This window comes from Protopterus annectens, chromosome 9.part0 (genome assembly GCF_019279795.1).
Source record: "Protopterus annectens isolate FY-2018-M chromosome 9.part0, PAN1.0, whole genome shotgun sequence".
NCBI classification, from domain to species: domain Eukaryota; kingdom Metazoa; phylum Chordata; order Ceratodontiformes; family Protopteridae; genus Protopterus; species Protopterus annectens.
Window position 1 is genome coordinate 1,950,400,870 of NC_056743.1, and position 10,982 is coordinate 1,950,411,851.

The 10,982-nt window shown below is 40.2% G+C and overlaps 1 pseudogene; it reads left to right on the forward strand.

Moving 5' to 3' along the window:
• The first annotated feature begins 2,352 nt into the window (after positions 1-2,352).
• On the forward strand, positions 2,353-2,407 carry LOC122812544 (annotated as a pseudogene).
• The last annotated feature ends 8,575 nt before the right edge of the window (positions 2,408-10,982 follow it).

A 10,982-nucleotide genomic window follows, 5' to 3' on the forward strand; every position in this document is an offset into this window, starting at 1 on the left:
TACATATACCCCCATTGTTTACTTGCAAATTGCATATCTAATCTCTCTTCCCAATCTTTTCTGACCTATTGTGATTGATTCGTCTAGTTATCATTCAATATTTTGTATGTCTTACTTATTATTTCTGTTTTATCAGCAGCTTCTGTTCTAGAGTCAATTAAAAATTCAACCAGTGTGGGTTTTTCATTTAGGGTCTCCCTATAATTTTCTCCCTGTCTGTACTCTGATATCAATCCCTGATAGGGAAGGCAATCATTAGCCTACAGTCCAAATGTCTTTTTTGCCTGTTCCCATTTTATTGCCTTTCCTTCTGTAATTATCTGTTCCCATTAATTAGGTTCCTTCAACATCTTCCTCCAGTAAATTCCAGACCCCTCTTGTCTATTCTCTACGCCCCTAATTGCAGTCATCCCTAATGGCAGAATCTCCTTTCTCCATTTCTGTGTTGGCTTAGTTCTTAATATATTTTCTGCTGCTCTATGAATATAATATTATGACAGATTGCTGTTACTCTCCTTATGGATCTGCATCCAAAATCCCTTTCTTTATTTCTTGAATTACTCCCCTGCTTCATCATCATCCCTTTCCATTTTGAATTGTAGCTTTTTGCTTGTGTTATGCATGAGCTGTAACTGTGTACCTTTAAAATATACCTTCAAATAATGTAATCTTAAACTTCCTTGTTCTGTTGGCAGAATCAGCTTATCCCACTTAACTCTTGTCCTCTCCCCTCCCAAATAACATCCTTCCAACTCTATTAATAACTATCCACAACTTCTCATCTGGCTGATAAAAAGGGTTCATATTACGTTGTCAAAAGGCAACAATTTTGAATGCTCAGAAGAGCGAAACGGCTGAATATCGAAACTTTTATTGTGGGGGGCTGTGCCCCCCCCCCCCGCTAAATATATATACCAACTCCGAGATCGCACTACAGTGAGGAAAGGGCAAATATTCCAATCTTCACTGTACTGTGATCCCGCAATCCGATCGTCAATATCCACCAGTTTTGCTCTTCTGTGGTTCGACATTGTTGTCTTTCGACAACATAATAGGAACCTAATAAAATAGCCTGACCTGTGTATAAAACTAAAGGGGCTAAATATTTTACTGCTTATACCTTGCTATCCATATCCATAGGCAAGAACTTCCAGTTTCTCAGTTTTTGTATTATCTTTTTTAGTCTCTTACCATATATCTTTAGTTTCCATGACCGATCCTTTTTAATCCGTACTCCTAAATACTTCATCTTATCATGTCCCCATAAATATGGGTATTGCTGGACCAATTCATGTATGGACAGATAATTTATAGCTATAGCCTTTGTTTCATCTTCATTAATTTTATATCCTGAAAGAAAAAAAACATAACTGTCTCAGAATATTCCACAACACTGAGATATCCTTTTCTGGTTCCATCAGGTACAAAATAATATCATCTACAAATAAAGCCATCTTCTCTTGAACACCATACCAGTTATATCATTGAAATTCTGAGTCCCTTATTTTCTTTGCCAATGGTTCTAAATAAGAAGCAAATAACAAATGAAAAAGAGGACACCAGTGCCTGGTTCCTCTGTTCAGAAATAACTTATCCGAGAGGAACCTTACCACTTTGATGTTTGCCTCTGATCCCTCTTTTATCCTTCTAATTAACCTTATTATTGTGTCATGAAATAAAAATGTTTCCATTGCCTTGCTCAGAAAATCCAATCTTACTCTGTCAAATGCTTTCCTTGCATCAAGATCCACCAATAACGGTATTATTTCCTTACATTCTGCTTCCCTCTGGATCATTATTCTATTAATGTTGTCAGATGTTTGCCTCCCCTCCACAAAACCACATCAGTCCATATCTATCAATTTTGGCATCACCTTTGCCATTTTTAGCCATTACAGACATAAACACTTTATAATAATGGTTTAAAATGAAAAATCTGATGTTCTTTTTATTTTTCCTCAACGAATGGGTTATGGATCTGACTCGGCCACATATTTCAGACTTTGGATCTTACTCTCATGCTGTAATCCTCTACTCATAGTGCCCTTGTCCATCCTCAATACCCTAGATAGTTTGCTGTCATCATGCTCGGATGTAGGTATGTTCTCTCAAGCATTTGTTGCAATTTTTTCATAAGTGAAGTTATCTTTATTTACCTACATTTTTCATCTTGTTGTCACCTCCCTCTTAGCGTTCCATACTGTTTTTCTGTGTAAAACTCCTTACTATATTTTTATAGTAATTTCTATTTTTTACTACAGTTGGTAATTCTCTTTACTACCCTCTATTACAAAGTAATTCTTTTTTACTATTGTTGGTAATTCTTTCTTCCCTTCTTAAAAAAAAAAGCCTTACTGCTTTTCTTTTGGTATTTCTCTAGTAGGTCCTTTTCTGCCGAAGGACCTTTGATACCTGTCTCCATTGGTCATAGCTGACAAGCTGACAGGATGCAAGAAATGCACTTCTCGTGGGCCGAAAATCCCTAATTTGGATGCCCACAAGGAGTGCATGCATTGTCTCGGATACCTCATTTAAACACTAACTGCTCTATTTGTGCTTTAACACTACAGCTTTAGCTGACAAACACAGCAAACCTATATTGAAGGGTCTTCTTTCCCCTTCTACAGCTTCTTCTTTAGGGGCTCAAAACCCCAGTAAAAGTTCAAAAGCTCCTTCGGAGTGATGGAATCATTCCCCATTAAAGTACCCCTGGACTTCTTTGGAACTGCTTCCGAAAGTTGCAAAGACTTCAGATCCGACACCCTCAGACCCAAAGGTAAACTCCTCGAATTCACAATCTTCAGATCCTAAAGCCTTGCATCTGATCATGAATTTGCAAGCCCTACAGCTCAGGTTTTGGATCCCAAGCTCTCAGATCTGAGTACTTCGTATATTCCAAGAGCTCACATCCCAGAATTAATTTTGGATCTGGTCACCCCTAGAATCCACTCCCATTTCTTACAAACTTCCAGGAAGCACTCTAGACCCCAGTCTACCACATCCTCTAGGTCCCTCCAGAAGTCTGTCAGAAGCAGATGTGCATAGGATGATGCAAAAGCTCCTCAGACCTCAGACCCAGATGAGTGTCATTTCAGCTCCATCCCTTATTGGATACGTGAGTCTTCCAACCACTTCTCACACAGCACTGTCTCCTTCTCCAATCCATTCTTCAGTTTTTGAGCCCCAGGATCTGATAGCTTTAAGAGGTCTTGAGTCACATCCAAAGAAAATCAATTCCTTCACTCCAACAGTATCCCTGACCAGTTCCACTCCTATTACATCAGAACAGAATAGGTCCCAGAGCTGAAGTGGTGGCATTAGATTTGTGGGGCTGGGATAGACTCTGATGTTATTGGATCCATCCCTGCCCCTCAGAGACTCAGTGCTGGGCAGCTCGGGTCTGTCCCTTCCTCCAGGCGCAGATCTGATTGGAGTCATGATCTACCCATACTGGAAGTCTCGGCTCCTGTGTGGGTGGCCACAATTTCTTATTGTCCATCTGCCTTTGAGTTTGTGGAAACGGCTTTTTCTCTGTCTGGAGATGTGGTCTCTCATCCCTTGGACTCACTTTCCATTCCATGTTTGGTTCCAAGTTCTGAGTCCATCAGGCCTAATTCACAAGGACAGACAGTTCCAGCTAGCTTCCAGTCAGTTCCTGTAGAGGAACTCCGCTTCTCTTCTGATACCTCCTCTGAACATACCTAGAGGAGATCCATTGGAAAAGAGCATCAAAGAAGAGGCACATAGATTCCCCAGTGGAATCTCTCATTGAGGATACTGATTTTGAGGAAGGGGAAGGGTCTCCCAGATAACCACCAGATATCTTCTTTGCAGACATATCAGAGATCCTTAGGCAGAATGGACTGGACCATGACTAATTCCAATAATCCTTCTCCAGAGGAATTAGTATTTTTAGAAGATTTTGGTTCAGGCCCATCTACATTTTGAGTCACCCCTCCCCCCGGTGGATGAGCTTATTTATTTAGTTTCTCAATGAGCATGAAAAGAGCCGGATTCCATTGAGCCTATTCCGAGATGACCTGACAAATTTCTAGCTCCCCTAAGGATAGGCCCCACTGGAGCAAAGGAGTCCCAGCAGATGTTATGGTGGTGGCGGCAGCCACTAAAAAAAGAGCTAGCGGAACAGAGCTCTTCTATCCAACCACCAAACAGAGAATCTAGGGCACTGGATAGATTCTGAATGTGGGTCTTTGCCTCAGCAAAATTCACCTTGAGGTCTCTTAATTAGCTGGCACATTTTACCAAACTACAGAGGGATTTGACTGAGGAACTATTTAATTCTGTTTCTGACTTCATGTCTGCAGTGGATTTCGAAAGATCATCTTCTCAGCTGGCCACTCTTTTGCCAGTTTCCAATTGCCCATGAGGTTGATCTCTCACACAGCTGAAAGCACCTCATAGGCTGCTGGTTCAGGGATTGCCATAAGAAGACATGCCTGGATGTGGCTGTGAGACTTTGCAGAGCCTTTCAAAATGTCTTTCATCAATGCTTCCTTTGATGAAACATATTTATTTGGTACATCTGTGAAAGAAATACTTAGCCACACTGAACAAGAAGGAATCAAGTTTTCTCCAAGATCTGTGCTGGAATAAGAGGCAGAGGAGGCAGTTCTAATGACAGACATCACCCCAGAGACAGAGGAGGCCAATAAAATCAGGGTTTCCATGATTTCTTCCCGGACACTCTTTCAGTGCTCCTGAAGTGCTTCCCAACTGCCCTACTCTGGAGGCAGTTAGGGGATAACTGTCCTTTCACCCAGATGCCTGAGATACCATAACAAAAGATTTCTGGGTGCTAAATACAATATTGCGAGGCTACTTCATACCATTTTTCCAATCCCCCCCCCCCAATCTACAAGAGGAAAAAAAATTCCCGAAGTTATAACTGGTCAGAGGGAGGCAGCAGCTCAAGAAATTCAAAAGCTGCTTGACAAAAGAGTCATCCCAGAGGTTTCACCAGACCTAATCGGATTCAGAACATAAGCTTCTTTTTAGTGTCCAAAAAGACAGGGGAACTGAGATCAATTTTGGATCTGAGCAAACTGAATCAGTATGTGAAAAAGGCAAAGTTCCAAATGGTCACGGTCCAGTCCATTCTGCCATTTCTTCACAAGGATGATGGGATGTGCTCCATAGATCTTCAGGATGCATACTATCACATCAAAATTGACAGGTGCTCCTGAAGACATTTATGCTTTTGGCTGGGAAGACTACCAGTTCAGACTCCTGCTGTTTAAATTCACCACAGCCCCCAGGGTGTTCACTAAATGTACGACAGTGGTGGCAGCTCACTTGACACTCAAAGGATTCTGAGTATTTCCATATCTAGATGACTGGCTTCTCACCAGCCCCTCCATGCATCTCTTTCAATAATCCAGGGACTGTTTGCTCCAGACTTGTTACTCACTGGGAATAACAATCAGTTACTCCATGTCAAATCTGACACCAGTACAGAGTGGAGTTTATTGGCACACATCTGAACATGACAATGTAAATTTCATCCTTACCAACTCATCATATAGACACAGCCACATCTCAGGTCATCAGATTTTTCTCCCATCCTTCTCCTTCAGCCAGATTCATTCTTCAAGCTCTGGGATCTACAGCACCCGCAATAGTATTCCTTTCCTTAGCACTTTACTATATGTGTGTTCTTCAATAGACTCCAGCTGTTCAGTGGTATATTCTTTGACAACCCCTATCTTTCCAGTCAAGCTTACACCAATTTAGAAACACCACATCCTTTGCGGGATCAAGTCAGATGACATTTACCTAGGAGGACCCATTGTCTTATTGACCCATTGGTCATGGTGACTATGGACACCTCCCAGTTGGGGTGGGGGGAGGCATTACTTGGGAAGGATGGCCCAAGGCATGTGGTGCCCTCAAGAGACCAATTCACATATCAGTGTCCTGGAGATGACAGCAGGCCTATTGGTGTTGCAGGCATTTTGAAGATACTCTTTCCCTATGGACTACTGCGATTCAGACTGAAAATATGTCTGTGGTCTGGTACATCAACAAACAAGGGGGAACCTGGTCTTACCAGGAGACTATGAGAGTGTGGCAATGGCTGATCTCCACCAACCGCTTTCTAGTTGTAATGCACATACTGGGGAAAACCAACGTATTAGCGGACAAATGCAGTAGATCCATTCTGATGCATCAGGAGTGGTCTCTCAAACAATCAGTAGCAAAGAAAATTTTCCTTCTTTGGGTTCAACCTTGCTGTGAACTTTTTGCATCCCCCCACAACATGTGCAACAGGTATTTTGCCCTGACCCCCCCATTGGGGGAATCACAAAGAGATGCTGTAGGCCATGTTGGCCATCTGGTCTCCTTTATGCTTATCCTTCACTTCCCTTGATCCCCAAATTCCTACAGAAAGCAATTCAGTTGAATAGCTCTGTCATCCTCATTGCTCCCTTCTGCCCTCATGTGTGATTCCCCTTCCTTTGGTCTCATCTTCGTTATCCTCCCTGGCTACTGGACCCAACTCCAGAACTCCTCTCATACCCCTCAGGGATGAGTCATCCCAATATCACAGCTCTCAAACTAACCACATGGTTTCTCCAGTTCCAATAACAGACAGCCCAGGTTTTCTTCCTTAGTACATACCATTATATTATCCTCTCAAAAAGACTCCACCAAGAAGGTTTACAAGAGCAAATGGAAAAGATTTTCCCTTTGGGCATTGAGAAATAACACTGATCCTTTTTCTCCTTGGTCTCTGCTATTCTTGATTTTCTGGTTGTTCTTTTTAAAGAAGGAACTAGCTTTTCTACAATTAAACTACAATTGCCAGCCATTTCAAATTTTCATATAGGAAATAAAAATCATTATTTGGCTTCTTCGTAGTTATGTAAAACCTTTCATAAAAGCACTTTTCTCCTTAGACCCCCAATAAAGGATCCTTCCCCTCCTTGGAATCTGACTGTGGTGCGGCAAGGTCTGACTCAAAAAACGTTATTTTCAGCAAAAAAATTATATAAAATACCTGACATTGAAACACCCTTTTAGTAGTAATCACTTCTGCAAGTAGGATTTCTGAACTGCAGGCTCCTTCATCAGACTCCCTACATTATTTTACATAAAGACAGGATTTGTTTAAGAGCAAACCTTTACTTTTTTCCTAAAGTGGCTTCTGAATCTTATATTAACCAATCCATTTGTTTACTGGTTTTCTTTCCAAAATTTTCAAACAAAGGAAAATACATGCTACATCTCCTGGATGTGCACAGACAATTACAGTTTTATTTATACAGAAAAAACTAGTTAGAAAATAAGATCAGCTTTTTGTGTCCTTCTCATTAAGTTGACTGGGTTACCCAGTTTCTAAAGTTACATAGCAACATAGATAACTGATTGCATTTCTTGGACCTATTCTCAACAAGGCATTTCTTTACCAAGACTGCCTAAAGCTCACTCAACTAGATCCATGGGCACTTCATCTGCCTTTTGGTCAAGAATTTCTATTGATGATATTTGTGCAGCAGCCACATGGTCCAGTGCTCATACCTTTATTTCTCATTACGAATTTGATCCAATATCCAGAAGCAGAACTGCCTTTGGCTCAGCAATTCTCTGGAATATCCTTTCATGAGGGTCACCCAAGATTAACGTAGCTGGAGACTCTGTCCCATTCACTGAGGAAGAATGAAAAGGACAACATCAGATTTAAAAGTTCTGTACTCACCATAACTAGGCATCTGGGTTGTCATTTGTCCTCAACTCCCCCCCATCCATCCTGCTTCCTATAATTTTCTGGAGGAACCTGCTAGATTTGTTATTGGAACTTATACTTCTGGGTTTCAGCCTTTTTCTTTGAACTCTTTATCTAACTAAATGGGATTTTATGGCATCAAATTTGATCTGAGGTACTGAGGATGGACTAGGGCATTATGGGATTGGGAGGAACTTGAGAATTGGATCCAAAGTCTAATATGCAGCCAAGTAGAATCTGAGGATTGGATCTGTAACCCATTCATTAAGGAAGAATGAAAATGGACAACACAAATGCCTAGTTATGGCGAGTTCATAACTTTTAATTTGTCTTTATGAAGCTGGATCAGGTGATTCTTTACCGTCTTTAAGTATTACAGCCACCACAGCTTTTTTTTCAGAATGTTGGTGCTTTTCCTTCTTTTAAAATACTGTTAAAGAAAACCTTCCAGATTTATATCACTTTCTTTCCTCCTAACTTCCACTGGAATACCATCTATTCCTGCAGACTTTTCTGTAGACTGGTTTTCCATCACTATTTGTATCTCATCTCCTCCTATCTTAACTGTTAGTTTTTGAACATCATCTAACTATAATCTTGGCATATTTAGGTCTTCCATAAATATTTCCATTTGTGCTTTTTCTTGATTCTCCAGTTCCCTGCTTTACACCATTTTTTTATAAAATTTCTGAAATATCTGTAATGCCTCTGCATGATCTCTGGTTATTTTTCTTGTTATAGGGTCCATAAGTTTGGCAAAACCCTTTATACTTTCTGTTGCCTTAAGTCATTGTGCCAAAAGTTTTTGTGCTCTGGAATTATCAAAAAACAGTTGCTCAATAGCAGTCTTTCTAAAGTCATGTTGTATATTATAGAGGTCACCCCTTATTTTCTCTTTAACACTCTGATTTGTGCCACTTCTTATTCTATGAAATTCACCTTATATTGTAATACTTTAATATGTCAGCCCCTCTAAATAATTATTACTTTTTAACTTAATCTCTTTTTCTTTTATTTCTATCCTATTTAAACTCCACTTTAATTTTATCCCACTCTCTAACTATAACTTCTGGAGTACTTTCTCTCTTCCCTAACAACTCCCAGATAATTTCCTTTCCCATTTCTTAAATGCCTCTCTCTTTTTAACAGGTAAGTGGGAAAGTGTCAATTAATTGGGCATGTTCCGGTAAAACATAATTTCCATCATGCCTAGCCCAATTATTGTACCTTGGGGAATAATATGTACATTTTCTCTGAGTTCCTACTACTGAATTCATGTCCTTCATACCAAATATTTTCATAAATTTCTTCAGTAAATATTTATTTATTTATTTATTGACATTTGTTAACCAGGTTGGTCCAGCTGGGCTAGTAGCCCATTTTCAGTGGAGACCCAAAGAGAAAAGCTCCAGTTACAAAAACAATTTACAGTATTCACACTCCATGAATAATGCTATTACAATACAGGTAAAAAAAGAAGACAAGTGTAGAAATTATACAGAAAAAATAGGAAAGTAGCAATGCACATAAATAGCAAAATCAGTAGCAATAAATGGGCTATCATTGTTTAGAGATTACAATTTCTGGATAAATACCAGTGGATAACAGTGAGAAAGGTTAAGACAATACAATCTACCCTCTTTTATTATATTTCCCTTTCTAGGCCCCAACATACATTTTCATTGTTGCAAATCAAATTCTAGTCCTCATCTATAATTAATATTCTCTGCTGAAAGCTGATTATTTCTCCCCAAAACTTTTCAAGCTCCAAAATAGTAGAGTCTTTCCTCAACTGATGGGTTCAGATACGAGACTCAGATCTGACTTGGCCACTTCCACCAGATCTTCGGATCAAAAACTCTGTAGCTCCTCCTTTTACCCACAATGCCCTGCCAGCCTAATATACCTCAGATCTAGTTTGCTGCCATCCAGCTCCAGATACACAGCCTGTTATTCTACAGCTTTGTGAGCTATTTGGTTATTAAAATCATGAGTTTGCCTTAAAAGTTACTGATCTCACCTCCCTTTCTTTATTGCTAGTTTCTCTAGCATTTTTTTTTCCAATTAACTACCATGTTTCTAGGTACTTCTCTGTAGTACCATCACAGGTACATTATTTTAATTCCATCTACTCATTAAAGTACTCTTTATACTACCATTGTTGGTAGTTTTTATTTCTCTTTCTACTGTCCTTAAAGCAAGCAATCAAACAAACAAACAAACAAACAAAACCGCTTAAGCAGTTTTCCTCTTCTGAATTCTGGATGTTGTGGAATTAGTTCCAATATGGCAGACAAGCCTACTGTATTTAAAAAAAATGCATCACCTGTGGGTATAAAATCCCATATTCGGATGCCCACAGGGAATGCATGTATTGTTTGGGATCTGCTCATCTTGATGCATATTGTTCTATTTGCTCTGGGTTCAACTCCAGAGCCCTCAGTGACCACAGAAACAAGCTGGTGTTAAAGGGCCTTCTCTCTTAAAATTCTGGTTCCACAGTTGGGGATCAACCCCCCCTCAAAGAAACCGGACATGGGGAAGCCAGACTCAGCTTTGAAAGGAAAGATAAAGATGCTCGCAAGAGGTCAATAGATCGTACTTACTCATCAGCTCCTTCCTCTGAGCCACAATCTAAGGTGTCTAAAAAGTCAGATCCGATCGCCTAGGATCTGACGGCTTCTAAATTTAAATCACCATGGATCCAAACACCTCCACTCCTACCAGAATGAGTCACTTCTTAGCTTCCTTCACCTTTCTTGCAGGGACCCTCCCATAGATGTTCCAGACCTCCATCCTCCACAGCTTTTCTTAAGTCTTCCAGAAGTTTATCCACGGTTGACGTGGATTGGATTATGCAAAAATTCCTTGGATACCAATTCAGAGCACTGCCCCTTAGTCTCACCACAGCCCCTAGTGTGTTTACCAAATATGTGACAGTGGTAGCAGCTCACTTGAAACTGCTGGGATTCCAAGTGTTTCTGTACCTAGACAACTGCCCTAACCAGGCATCTTCTCCTACAGGCAAGAGACTACTTGCTCCAGTTGTGCTTCCATCTAGGCATCACAGTCAATTACAAGTCACCACTCACTCCTACATAGACTCTGGAGTTCAGTAGGTGCTCGTCTAGACACAGTCAACCAATAGCCTCTCTTCCTCTTGCTTGAATACAGAGAGACAGATCCCAGATCATGAAAGCAATACAAAATTCTTCTCTTCCAGCATGACTAATTTTAC